Here is a 13,871-nt window from a genome sequence, read left to right as displayed (position 1 = left end):
TGGCCTCTCGTCATAGATGGTCAGGGCCGTGAGTGTCCAGTCAGCGCGGTCAACAGGCTTATGGAAGGGTCCCTTGGCATGACCTTTGTTTCCCGCCAGTGTCCCCTGTGTCTTTCCACTGGAAGCTGAGTCATCGTCAACGTCACCATCGCAGTGCGGAAGCCTGAATCACTTTATCTGCAAACTGTCTTATCTTTCGCCATGGTCCAGCTGGACCGGGCTTCAGGGAGAATCTGCAAATCTAACCCAGCTTAGGTCAAGTAGAGAACTATCCTGCACTTCTATGACATTTGCACTAATTACATGCATCACATTAATTGACATGCATACTAATGACATTCACTCAATTTCCACTGTTGTTGCAACTGTATTGCATTTATCAGTATGTTTTTCTCCCTGCTAAATAAAGGCAAACCTGAAACCTGCCAGATATCCTTCTATGCAGAGTCACAACTGAGCTACATAAATTGACACTGAATTATGCCAGAATCAGCATGAATCTTAGGCACCCTGAGTTCTTCCTGGGTTTTACTAAGGAATGACGAAGAGCAAACATCTTAAAACGAGTGCAAGCAATCAAACGGCAGAGGAAGCACGTCAGATTAAAGTTATGCTTCAATGTGCATAAATATGTACTGGACAACTATGTTACCAAACCTTAAATGGAAATAGTTCTTCTTGAAAATGTCCTGGCATTCATTTTACAAATAAATAAATAAACAAACATTTGCGAGCTTCAGCATTTGTGATGAGTCAGAGCACTTTGCAATGCTTGGATTCTTACTCACAATCTTCAAGTCTCACAGATGATCTGGCTTTTCTGGAAGACAGAGTAAGTCCAGTTAACCTCTCTGTGAGATTCAGTTAAGCAACCAAAAAAATCCAAAAGCATTTTTGTGACACTTGAAAGGTTTCTCAATATGACCTTCTCTTCATCCCTATAAGGCAACACTCTGAACCCAGGCTTAGTAAGAATCAATTCTTGTTTTCATCTAAAAATAATGGCTTGGGTGGCAGTGTTCTGCAAATTACCTGCTGTCAATAAAGACAATCGTGATTCACACAGAAGATTATAATCGGGGGGGCTGGCCCCCCATCCTGGGTTGTTCCCTGCCTCGTGCCCATTGCTTCCGGGATAGGCTCTGGACCCCCCGCGACCCAGTAGGATAAGCGGTTTGGAAAATGGATGGATGGGATTATAATGGGCATGTAAGCATCATATGCTTGTTTTTACTGTGAATATCAGCACTAACATCACTCAAAATAAGGTATGCAGCCTGTAAACACTTCCTTAATAAACCTCTGCTAATCTTCCAGTTCACCGTATGACATAAGTAATTAGAAGGTACATAAAATGACAATATTCTTCTAGAAGAATCTCTTGTGTGAGAATAACACAGGGACACAGATATACAGCAGAGACAATCCTGCAGCGAGATGGCAAGCTGACAAAAACCGCTGAATCAATGATCAGGGTAAAGGCACAGCAACGCCAGCTCACATAAAGCAAACGCAATGGATGATTTCAACAAATATATTTTAGAATTATTTTATTCATAGGGAACTGGGGTAGTATTTGTACTGTGCATTCCGCAGTCTAGGTGAATTTTAATAGCTGCTAAAACTGGTGTTGTTTTTGGGAAGACGCCAGGTCTTCAGGACCCTATCCTGAGTAAGCACCTCGAGGAAGGAGAGACAGATACAAGCTGTACCAGAACATCAACATCGACGAAATCCTCAATGCTCAGCATGGATTTTACTACCGATCATCCTACATACGAGATGGAACCGAACTCTTGGTAGATTACAAGTTCTCCTCGTGGTGGATGAAGAGGTCCTGCTGGGACTGGATCCTTTGCTGACAGGCTTTCTCCACGTTCTTGGTGAGGCCCAGTGGGCCGCAGCTGAACACGCTGACTTTACCCACCTTGAGAAACGAAATGGAACTAGAACAAAGATGGGTGACGTCAGTCTGTAAGAACCACTTACGATACAATTTAGGCCGTCTGCTATCGTTCACCTGTTCGTAGGTAACCGTGGGGCGTAGACGGGAGAACTGGAACAGCTGCTGGCAGGTCGAAACCGAGCTTTAAAAGGGGTATTGGGGACGGACTGGGCCACAGCGAAGATAGACTTCTGCAGACAGCTGAAGAAGGACAGGACTGGGGGCGGCCAAAGTGGGTGATGGAGCGAAGGCCCCTGAAGTGACTCCTGTTCCACACCTTCTGGAAATGCCACTCGCACACATGCTGCGGAAGACAGGCATCCCAAACAAACACACCTTTTACATCCCGATATAGGGCAACTTCAGCTGTGCCACTTTTACAATATAATAAATGATGTCGTTGGTATACATGCTCATGCTCAATTTCATCCTTCGTGTCTCCTCACACCACTGACTATCCTCTCACTACTTGGTGTCTCCTCACACAAGTCACTATCCACTTACTACTTCCTCACCAGCATTTTAGTCTGAAGGTCGAACCTCTCGACAGCTGTGTGATGCAGATGTGGATTGAGACCAGGTCCTGTGTGTCCATCTCGTCCACGTCCCTGATGATGTCAGACGGCCACTCAAACAGCCGCTGGGTTAGGGTCACCCAGATGAAGTGCACCTTAGGGATAAGCTGTAACCCCCCCCCCAAGTTTGTCCTTCTAGGCCTCTTTGTTAGTTGGGGATTCACACCTAATTTCATTTCTCACCAATCAGACCATTACAGAATGCATTATTAATATTCATTACGAAAGCCCCTTCAATGACTTTATACATGCAAAGCAAAATGACATTTGTCCTGCTTCTCAGGCATTGTTGGCCATTCTGTTGGCTGCTTCACCAGTGAAGTTTTTAGTGAAGCCCCAAACCAACTAAAGGCAGCAATTGCAGAATTGCTATGTGAATGGTGTCAATGTGATGCAATGTTGACTGCATTCTGTACTTGCTACTGCTTGTCCTGTGTTTTTACTTGAGGGATGGGGTTTGTCTTGACTGATCTGTTACCATGGATTAAATCATATTGTGGCCGTAACAATCGATATGTCGATTTGATTCGACGAATTGTTACATCCTTAGCAGCTAAGCTATATCTTTCAGAAACTTTTGATAATACGGGTTGTTGATTTATAAGCTAGTATGCAAATGATAAGTAGCACAATACATTACAAATCAAAAGTTTGAGTTCTTGTTACATCAATGATTTTTCTGTAAACAATGAAACACTATAATATACAAAACAAGACGGCAGGAGCACGAAAGCAGTATTGAAGGAAATTGATTCCTCATAACAGGCTCTATTCGCCTCAATAACAGCTTCTTAGATACAAACCATTTAGTTAACAAGTTTCAACGGGAAACCAGCCCTCTTTACTTCCCGGGTCTTACACAGCAGTTCCCAGAGGTGTGTGGTGCTTGTGGCCGTATTTGACTCCTTTGTCCAGTTTGGCCCATAAAAGTTGAATGGGATTAAAGACCAGGCAGTCCAGGTCATGAGCTGTTCCTCATGTTCTGTTATCAACAGATAATTCTTCAGCAATAATGAGTCGTTATCTTACTGAAAGCTGAAGGACACTCCTGATGGAAGCAAGCTTTCAAATTATGCTGTGGCAGACATGCTAGTATCTTTCTCAAAATTTGCCTGTTTGCACCGTCTGGTGGCCGCCCCACACATATAATATATATCTTAATTGACTCAACTAACAACCATTATGTCATTAAACCATGACAATATGCCAAAACACTGGGGAAAAAAATCTGTGAAAAAAATCTGGCATAGCAGTCTAGAGACTCAGCTTACCAGAGAGTAATATATTACCGTGAATTTTATGGTTTTCAGAGAGTAAGCCATACATATCCAAAAATAGCTTTGCTGTTAAAGTACAAGATGACGTTTCTTGCGCAGATATTTCTTCCTTCTCAGACATATAGTTTTTCTATTCTGCCGTTAAAATGAAAAATAAAAGTGTATTGTCATTTTGAATTAAAATAAATTCCTCTATAATCTGCTTGTTTCACTGTTTTTAAAATGTTGATCATGTATTATTGAATGAAACTGAACCGTATCGTGCTGCAGTAACATTTTAAATATTGCCAGATAATAAGTCACTGCCTTGCGAAGCTGAAATGGAACAGTGTTGTGGCGAAGCTTGCGATTCGCACCCCGATCAGCCTGCAGAAGGGAGAAGCTCTGCTGTCAGCACAGGATCCTCCACTTTCTATCCGCTCAGGCTGATGAGCTCGTCCATCAGAGAGAGGATTCCTGGCCGAATCAGGTAGATATGAAAGCGACGATCCTGCATAAGCACATAGCTGTCAGGGATGACAGTCAGACAAAGTTTTCTGCTTGTTAGGAAACAGCTGGAGGCCTAGTTGTTTAAGGTTGTATGAACTTACATAAATTATAGCGAAGGTGAGACTACATCACTCAGCAGGACATTTGGTGTACAAAGAATCCCACATGCTTCTATTAAATATATTCTGACATGATGTATTGTTCTATTCATGTAATACTGATATTGAACAAGATTACAGTGCTTGTCTTCAGTGAAAGGAGAAACTATGCACTGTCAACAGACAGCCAATCAGAATGTGAGATTTGCCCTCTGGCCAACCAAGATCTGGCCCTGATCCAGGCTCACGGTTCTGCTGACACTCACTCATGGGAATGGGGATCAGCACGTGGAGACTGTGTGTGACCCCAGAGGCACCGGGAGCTGATGCAGCGAAAATGACGTGTGGTGAAGGCATACAGTACAGCCAGGATGGCAAGCAGCAAGATGTCAGTCAGGCCTGTCAAAGGCAAACGCAACACACACACACACACGGACACACACGCACGCAGGCATGTTATAATCTTTGTGGGGACTGTCCATGCATTTCTATGGGCAAAATCCTAATCCCAACATCGACAGCCTTAACCCCTACTCAGCTCTAACCTCAACCATAAAAACAACCTATCAAAATACAAGACTTTTGGCATTTTTAGTTTTTTGCAGTCACAGATTTTTATAAAATTGAGTTTGGTGACCAGAGCTGCAGATCGGTGTTGGTTTTTGGCACTAAAACCCAAAAGTATACATTTGAAAGGTAGCAGGATGTGTGCAATACAGGGGAACGTGCGATAGCATCTCTACAGGGGCACATCAACTGCGATGGCACAAAAGGGGAAACAGGCAATATGGCGGCGGAAGCTCTCCACGACGCGTTTGAACATCTGGATCTTCTGCTGGTATCTGCTTCTGCTGTATCTCTCTTCGGACTGTGAACACTCGCCTTAATCAGGACATTAAAACAAGCTGGGTGGGCCATTTCTGGTGAATTTCTGCTCAATTTTTAGTTTTGCCATTGAATACCGATAACCGGTGAGTTTTCTGTTACAGTTGAATTGCATCTCGATTTTATGCCGGTGAGGAAGAAGCCATTGATGTTGGATTCATTCCTGCCTCTGGGGAGAAGAGCGGGCAGCTCCTGCAGGAGATGCAGAGCAGCAGCTCTGTGGGGGGGCGAAGCTCATAATCACAGACCATGGAGGTGGGGGGTGATTGTCATGCATCTTTTTGGCACAGGCTGGGGCCCTCCAGTATACCAAATGATAAGTTATACACGTTATAGAATAAACAGGACATTTCACAGTGGGGGTATCCCCTCCTCTCATGGCGGGGGGGCATGAACATAGCAATCCGAACCTTAAGTGACATTTTCTCAAGGGGTCCAGAATTTCCCACCATACCCCTGAGTAGAGGAACTGGGTCAGATTTCTCAGGCTTATCTCATTGCTAACGATCAGTCACCTGCAGTAAGAGGTGAACAGCGAGACTTACAGCTTTCTTATTTAGCGACTTGGGCGCGCCGCAGCATTCAGATACGTATATCCAGTACCATAATATCGTAATGCATCGTATTTAAAACTCATATACAGGAATCTGGAAAAAAAAGCCACTTCATCTTTACTGGATTTTAAAACGTCTTGGAAATTCTCTTTAACATGCTGTGTTCATAGATTGATAAACACTACAAAAAAAACTGTGCTTTAGTTCTCAGGGACTATGATGTCATCATTTACATGTCGTTGCCATGCGACTCTCCCATATGACCTCATGGCGACATGCCCCAGCAGAATAGACTGAGAGTCACCATGTGATGTAAAGCCCGTAGGTGAAATACCACAAGGTAAAAGTTCTGTGTTGGCTGTTATTTTCTCTCATGTATGTCTTGCTGAGTCAGGGTTGCATTGGACCTGTCCACATCGTTAAGGACAGTGGGGGCAGGTGACCAGGAAAAAAAATGTGCAAAGATAGAAAACTAGTCTGTGAACCCAAGGTGAACATGCTTTAGCACATAACTACAGCACATTCATCAGGCTGACTTCCTCCATCCATCTGGTCTATCAGTCCCTCCCAGGTGACATATTGAAACGTAATTAGATTGGTCAGGGTTGGGGGCATCATATGACATCATATGCTTTCATGGGGATCCAAATCTCGTGCGGCACCCCTGCACCCAGCCCCACAGGCATGGATATTAACCCCGGACCAACACACTGACACACATTATCTCTCGCCTTTCACTTCGACATGCACTCGGTCCTTTCATGCATGAAGGACACACACTGGTTTCTGTTTGGTCTGTTCCCCCTGTGCATCCCTATCCCCACAAAATGGCCCGTGGATCACATCACCTCAGGCCAAACAAACGCACTTTAACATCTACTAGCAGGGAGATGTAACTATACTGCTGCTTAAGCCAAATCATTTCAACACAATTAACAAAGTAGATTAAACATTCATGAAATATGCATTTAAATCGATGGAAAGAAACTATTTGCACAATGTCTGCATCCCTTATTGGAAAGCGATATCAGTAAGAACCACAAGAACAGTATTGAGGCAGACCTGCAGGCTTCAGAGTATGCGGTAATTAGCACCTGATCAACCACGTGTGTTGCGTTTCTATTCAACTAACCAATTGGGTTGAATGCAGTACACCATTTAGCCTCCAGGGGGTGAGTCATGTTTCCTCCAGTACCAGTATGACAAGGGTTGGCCCATAGGAAACCGGCGGCCCCCACTATCACCGTGATGACCTCCTCGGCCAAGCTGAACCTGGCAGCTCACATCATCGCCGTAACGGCCTCCTCAGCCCGGCTCTGGGAGGGACAGCCACTAGACTTTTCAATGAAGGACCTGCAGAATCCATTAAATACAGAGGGACATGATGACACTGATGAACAGGAGTGAAAAGGAAAGCGAGAAGGATGAGGGCGAGAGGCGGGGCAGTGGTTTGATGTATGACCCATGCATTTTGATTTATTATTATGATTTAGCTGCCGTCAAGTAAATGTCAACATCCTGGAAGCCATATAGACATCACTCTTCCAGAACCTTCTGTCAACAGAGTAATTAGCCTAAAATGCTTCAGTACAAGTCATACAAAATGGTATGGGGGTGAAGCATTTGCTGGACAGACTAATGCTGCAATTCAGATGCATCACAAGGTACAAGGAGGGCAAAAATATCCTCTTTAGACACGAACCCATTTCCGCTAATGTCATGCATGAAGAGCATCATCTTTGACTTCTGCTCTGGAGACCCTGTCCCAGAAATAACAAAAAACTCAATTTATTTTTATATAGCGCCTTTCACAACAGAGTCACCCCAAGACCCTTTACATGGGTGTCTTGTTATACAACAATCATTAAGACAGAATAATACAGAAACAGGGAAAAGGAAAGAAAGAAAGAAAGAAAGAAAGAAAGAAAGAAAGAAAGTAAGAAAGAAAAAGAATCAGAGAACTCAAAGCTCACAACTTTTCTGAAAGCACCGCCTACCTGCAAATGAGTTTTTTCATCCTGGGACTGGAACTCACCTGTGCAAAGGCACGTCTGAGAAGGTTCCGGCACTTTGCTCTCGCTGTTCCCTGGTCACTGCTCCCCCGTGCTCCCTCATGGCTTTGACGTTCAGGTGCTGGCCCCCGCCGCCTATCGCAGAAACCAGGTGCAGCCTCATCTTTGAACGCATGTTCTCATCCTCAAAGAACAGCACCTGGAGCCAATCAGGGACCCCAGAGTTGGGACAAAGTGAGGCAGAAGAGAGAGGCCCACAGGAGGTGATATGGAAGGCAGTGAACCTGGGATGCAAAGTAAAAATAATCCAGCCAAACTGAAGGGAGAGATCCACACCCAATAGGGAACAAAGACGAAGGCTTCAGTACAGATCCACACTCACTGGATCGTACTCCTTGGGGACCTTGAGAAGCAGTGTGAGGCACTGACAGTCACTGGACAATAGAGCTGCTTGTCCAGGCACAATGACTAGAGGAAGGCGCCACTAATGTCTTGGATTCGCAGCCTTTTCTGGGGGCCCTGGGCCACGCTCACCTGCCTCAGTGGTTCTTTGGGGCCCTGCCACTCACAGGGTAAGAGGGGCCATGGTGGGAAAGCCAAGAAAGAGGAAACTCAAGGACTTGCGGGCCCTGAACGTCATGGAGATACACTGGAGGCCGACACACTGCAGGCCGACACACTGCAGGCCCATTCACTGCCTGACACTGCTGTGTGACTAAGCCGGTCATTTACTGCTACCTTCCCTTATTTGTCTGTAGGCCAGCGAGGACGTAAATTATGCTGGAAAAGGACATCTGTTAAACAAATAATGCTATTTCCAAGTTATATTAGGGAAATAATGACTTAAAGAGATTAAGACTGAGCAGGAAAGGCAAGACCTCACTTTAAAAGTAGCAAAGTGAAATTTTACGATGCCTTGTACCAGCACAATAAATCAGAGATGGCAGTGTGCTTTGTCCAGGTTTATGACATTTCAATGGGTGCATGTTGAAGTTTGTGTGTGTGTGTGTGTGTGTGTGTGTGTGTGAGAGAGAGAGAGAGAGAGAGAGAGAGAGAGAGAGAGAGAGACAATGTTGGGACCATTTTTTCAGACTCCACAAAGGAAAACTCAATTTTATGAAAATCAAAAAACTAAAAATGCCAAAAGTCTTGTATTTTGCTCGGTTGCTTACGGTTAAGGTCAGGGTAGGGTGGGGGTTACGGTCGTCATGGTTGGTTTTTCCCGTAGAAATGAATGGACGGTCCCCACAAAGACACGGATACAAACATGTGCGTGTGTCTTGTTCAGGCATAAATCACTGCATATTCATCAATTTTAAAAGTAACCTATTAAATCTGTTCTTTATTCTTCTGCTGTTCCTTTCATTAACTCCTACATTTAAAACAAGTGCAACCACAAGGTCGTCCGACAGGTTTACAATTTCCATGGCGATGTCAGACTTATGACATCATGCTCGTTCATTTTTTTCCTAGCCATCTGAAATCAGGAGAAACTACATCCTGTTTCGGGGCCATGCAGTGTGTGCACTGAGAATCGTCCACAGACTGCTGGGCCCACGATAACATCGGGCACAGCTCGGTGCTGAGGGGGGGCGCTGGGACAAGCAGCGGGGAGACGGGAGGCTCTGCCTGGGGGACGTGGGGGAGCGGCCCTTTGTTTGCCGCTAATGGACCAACCTCTGGGACCCTCGGCTGCAGCATCGGTGCCTCCAGAGACCCTGTGCTTCTTCTCACACCTGCTGAACTTTGCGGCGTGGAAGTAGGACACCAAGCCTGCCAGAAGAAAGCTCACTTTGAAGGAGGGAGAAGAGATGAAATTACAGCAGCGGCCTTCAGGCCCGAGACGGGCCTTTTGGAAGCAGAGTGATACCCAGCACTCGCATGCAGGTACCTCTGCTGGTTTTCACTCCATTCCAACTAGCAGGCAATGGAGTCTAACCCAAGGCCTTTCTCAGGAATAAATGGCAGCAATACCTTCAAACACAAACTATATCTGACTAACAAGTACATGTCCTTGTACTACAAGAGGAAATGAGGATGGAAAAAGGCAAACTGCGATGTGAGAAGAACACAGGATCTTTGCTCAGAAGGGCAGGATCTGAACTGCCTTTCCTGATGGTGAGAGGCGACAGCTTCCAAAAAAACCCCATATTTTTAGTCATTTAAATCTTTTACAGTCCCTCATATAAACATCAGGGGGAACCATGGAGGAGCCAAATCTCATGATGGCTGCCTGGAACTCAGGACACATCCAAGGGTCAGCATGTGCCTGGTGATGAGTAAGGAGAGCGAAACAGGCAGCAGGAAGGGGGGCTGATGAGAAATGTAGAGGATGTTCACAGCTAAACATATGAGAGTAACAGAAACAGATGGCTTGGGGGAATCGGATTGGCTGGCTGTGCAAAGTGGCTCACGGCACAAGCATGATATAGCATCAAAAAGAGCTCGCTCAGCGGTTACGCACAGTCAGCTAACGGTGAGGCGGAGCTCCGGCTCCCGCTGCATGCTGACATGCCGGGGTGGCTACACATGATAAGCAGACAGAACACACATGCGTGCAGCTACAGACACACATGTACAGCTACAGACACACACGCGCAGCTACAGACACACACATGCAGCTACAGGCACACCCATGCAGTACGCACACACGCGCAGCTACAAGCACACATGCGCAGCTACAAGCACACACGCGCAGCTACAGGCACACACGTGCAACTACAGGCACACCCGTGCAGTACGCACACACGCGCAGCTACAGGCACACACGCGCAGCTACAAGCACACGAGCGCAGCTACAAACACACACGCGCAGCTACAAGCACACACATGCGCAGCTACAGGCACACACATGCAGCTACAGGCACACACGTGCAGCTACAGGCACACACGCGCAGCTACAAGCACACCCGTGCAGTACGCACACACATGCAGCTACAGGCACACATGCGCAGCTACAGGCACACACGTGCAGCTACAGGCACACACGTGCAGCTACAAACACACACGTGCAGCTACAAACACACACATGCGTGTTCCAGACCGAGTGCTGGGATGGTGACGCACCCGGATAGACAGAGATGGATTTGCTTCCCATATAGACCGGTAGCCATTCATAAAACACAATATTCTGGGGGGGGGGGAGGCAAAGACAAAATAAAAATTCTCTAAATACATACTAATAATGAATTCTTAAACAGTATATATGTAGGCAAGAGCAGCACAGCAAGACTGTGTTTCACTACATCCATCCATCCATTTTCCAAACCGCTTATCCTACTGGGTCGCGGGGGGTTCGAAGCCTATTGACCAAAAGGCACTGGGTTCAAATGATCTGAGGCCAATGGCTTATTTTGGAATATTCATTTCAGTTCAGTTCCGTTCAATTCAATTCGTATAGCGCATTTTCGCACCAATTGTCTCAAAGAGCAATACATTGTCTAAAAGCGAGGAGCCCACCTCTAGGGGCTGGCAAAGTATCCATACAGGATGGGATGCCAGCCCATCACAAGGCACAAGGCTGGGCTACATGCAGGATGGGATGCCAGCCCATCACAGGGCACAAGGCTGGGGCACACGCAGGATGGGATGCCAATGCATCACTGGGGTCACACTGAGAATCACATTCTTTGTTCAATTTAGAGATGCCAATACATGTAACTACTCCCAACGCTGCAGATTACACTGTACCGTACACTACACCTTGTCAACATTATTGTTGTTAAACAATAATCTATTTTGCATAGATGTGCTGATTGACTGGATAGAATAATACATGTTATTAATGTTGGGCTCACCTGAAGCGTTCTGGAGCAGCTCTTTGTGTGACCATGAGGGCAGTTTCTGCCCCAGCTGGGAACCCAGGTGACCGTGGTAACTGAACCACATGACTCCCTCGTCCACCATGACACACTCTCCTTGGCTCTGGCATTTCCAAATACTGCAGGGGAGGAGAATGAGGAACGCCAAGCCCACACACGCTGGTTACTGAGGAGCTGGTTTGGTTATCAGAAAGAATGGCTAAGGTTGTTACCATAGAGATCCTCCCGGCCACGCTGCCCTGAGACTGGCTCAGCAGGAGAGCCTGCACAGAGAGCGTCCAATCACAGCTGTGCCCCGGCAATCCACCTACAGGTAAATCAGCCCTTCATTAAATGGGATAAACTGACTAGCATAAAAGACTAACATTAACTACAGCGATTATACGATGTATATTATTGCCATACCGAGCCTAAAAGCTCATCTTAACAACACAAAGTTTTATTAAATCATACTGTTAAATCACATTTAAATTTCTGGCACCTGCCACATTAACAGCATTACTCGGTGTAATTACATCCTCTTAGGTGCATCGTTCAAATAAAGCGCCATCTAGTGGACATATGTGCGCCATGCATTAAGGCGCCCAAAAGTAATGCGCCATTGCCTGCTACGAGACCTACGGCCGTGGTCTGCTTCAGTGCTAAGTAAAGGCAGAGTAATTTAAGTGTCCTTAAGTAACCACATGGGGATACAGCTGTGAAACGCGAAACCGGCCTATTCTTGAAAAAACATAAAGAAAAACAATTGCAGTAGGTCATTCACGCTGTTGGTGTTATACGCAGGTCTACAGTACATAACCAAATAGACCCATGCGAAATGGAACGTACTTATAAGTAATGTCACTTATATGTAATGTCATTAACTCGTTATAACAACTAGCTCTCTCCAAAATCCTACAGTATCTGTTTGCATACATTCATTCGTCCAGATAAGAAAACGCACTGTATGAAAACATTCAGTATTATGTCGATAGTTGTTCAGGTACTAAGTTCAAAACACTTAGTAGACTGAAAAAATATTATGGGGTGGACAACTTACGAAAATTATTCGGGAATCGTATACACTAATGCCTGGAAATACGCCCAATACAACAGCCTAGGCCTGTATACTGTACATCTAAACTGGCGTGCAGTCCCGGTCATCCCTGCCTTGCTTCGGGGACTGGAGAGTTATGGAAAACGGATGGATGGATGGAATACATCTGAACTGCAGAAGCACAAAACCCTGTTAAAAGTAGGGAACTCACCTACAGCTGTTGTATAAGCCGTCATAACGCCGCACCCCCCGTGTAATGATTGAAATGGTGGGGGGGGGTGTCTATAAAAACAACTAAATATTCGAATCTCCTTCAATTTGAACGCGTACATTTTAGGTACTTAATATTATCCGTCGTTTTGTCAAGAATGTCAACGCGGGAGTGCATTAGCTTGCGGGAAAAACTTCAGTGCACAAAAAGCGTGTAATATTAATAAACAAGAAATGCTTTTGATAAATGCTTTAGTCCATGCCAAGCGTACGTCGCACGGCTAAGAAAAAGACCACGGTTATACTTGTGAAATTTATATCATATTTCACTGATGCCAGTAGAGAAAGTTTAAGACGTGTTTTCTGCGTAAATCCAACCTTGCAGTATAAAACAGTCATTTCAGAACAACCCTTTGAGCCATTTTCACTCCACTTGTCCAGGGAAGACAATGAAAACACCCCAGACCTCAGATTTCTCAAACACTGCTTAGTCTCAACTGATGTTTCAATGTTTTCGAAAATTCAAAATAACCTGAAACGGAGGTCTAACACTTACTGCGTATTTTTTCTTTGTAAAAACAATTGTAAGTAAGGGGGGATTTGCCTAAACGGCTGAAGAATGCGGAGCACTTTGTCCGAAAGGCGACACTATAGCTACAGGTGGTAAGAATTGCACTGTTTGAATGGCAAGTTAAAAATCAACTTCTCCATGGCTTTTAAACGATTAAACATACAATGATTTAAATGTAAAAGCTCACATGAAACTGACGAATTTATAGCTGAGTGGCTGTATAAAGAGTGTTTACCTGCGATAGTGGTTCTGTATGTACAGAAATGAAGTTAAGCGAAGGTGCGCGTCTACACCCACATGCGATAATAAGGGGGGGGGGGGGAAGATGCTGTGTTCTGATTCACGTGTTTCTTTGCTCAGGATTTACAGTGGATTTTTTTTTAAGAATTTATCAGCAT

General features: G+C 45.2%; 1 long non-coding RNA gene across 2 annotated transcripts; it reads right to left on the bottom strand.

Moving 5' to 3' along the window:
• Nucleotides 1-1,952: 1,952 nt before the first annotated feature.
• Nucleotides 1,953-10,961, bottom strand: LOC125706872 (uncharacterized). 2 transcript variants are annotated; one of them, XR_007382087.1, is made up of 7 exons: nucleotides 10,902-10,961; nucleotides 9,513-9,608; nucleotides 7,859-8,034; nucleotides 7,526-7,583; nucleotides 6,956-7,176; nucleotides 4,651-4,783; nucleotides 1,953-4,287 (listed from the first exon to the last, which is right to left on the bottom strand). It is a non-coding gene; the product is annotated as an uncharacterized LOC125706872 (long non-coding RNA). The 2 variants fall into 2 exon arrangements; XR_007382086.1 differs by having other exon boundaries at nucleotides 1,953-4,783.
• Between the last annotated feature and the right edge of the window lie 2,910 nt (nucleotides 10,962-13,871).

The sequence above is a fragment of the Brienomyrus brachyistius genome, chromosome 13, assembly GCF_023856365.1.
Source record: "Brienomyrus brachyistius isolate T26 chromosome 13, BBRACH_0.4, whole genome shotgun sequence".
Lineage (NCBI taxonomy): Eukaryota > Metazoa > Chordata > Actinopteri > Osteoglossiformes > Mormyridae > Brienomyrus > Brienomyrus brachyistius.
This window is presented reverse-complemented; position numbering and strand designations above follow the sequence as displayed.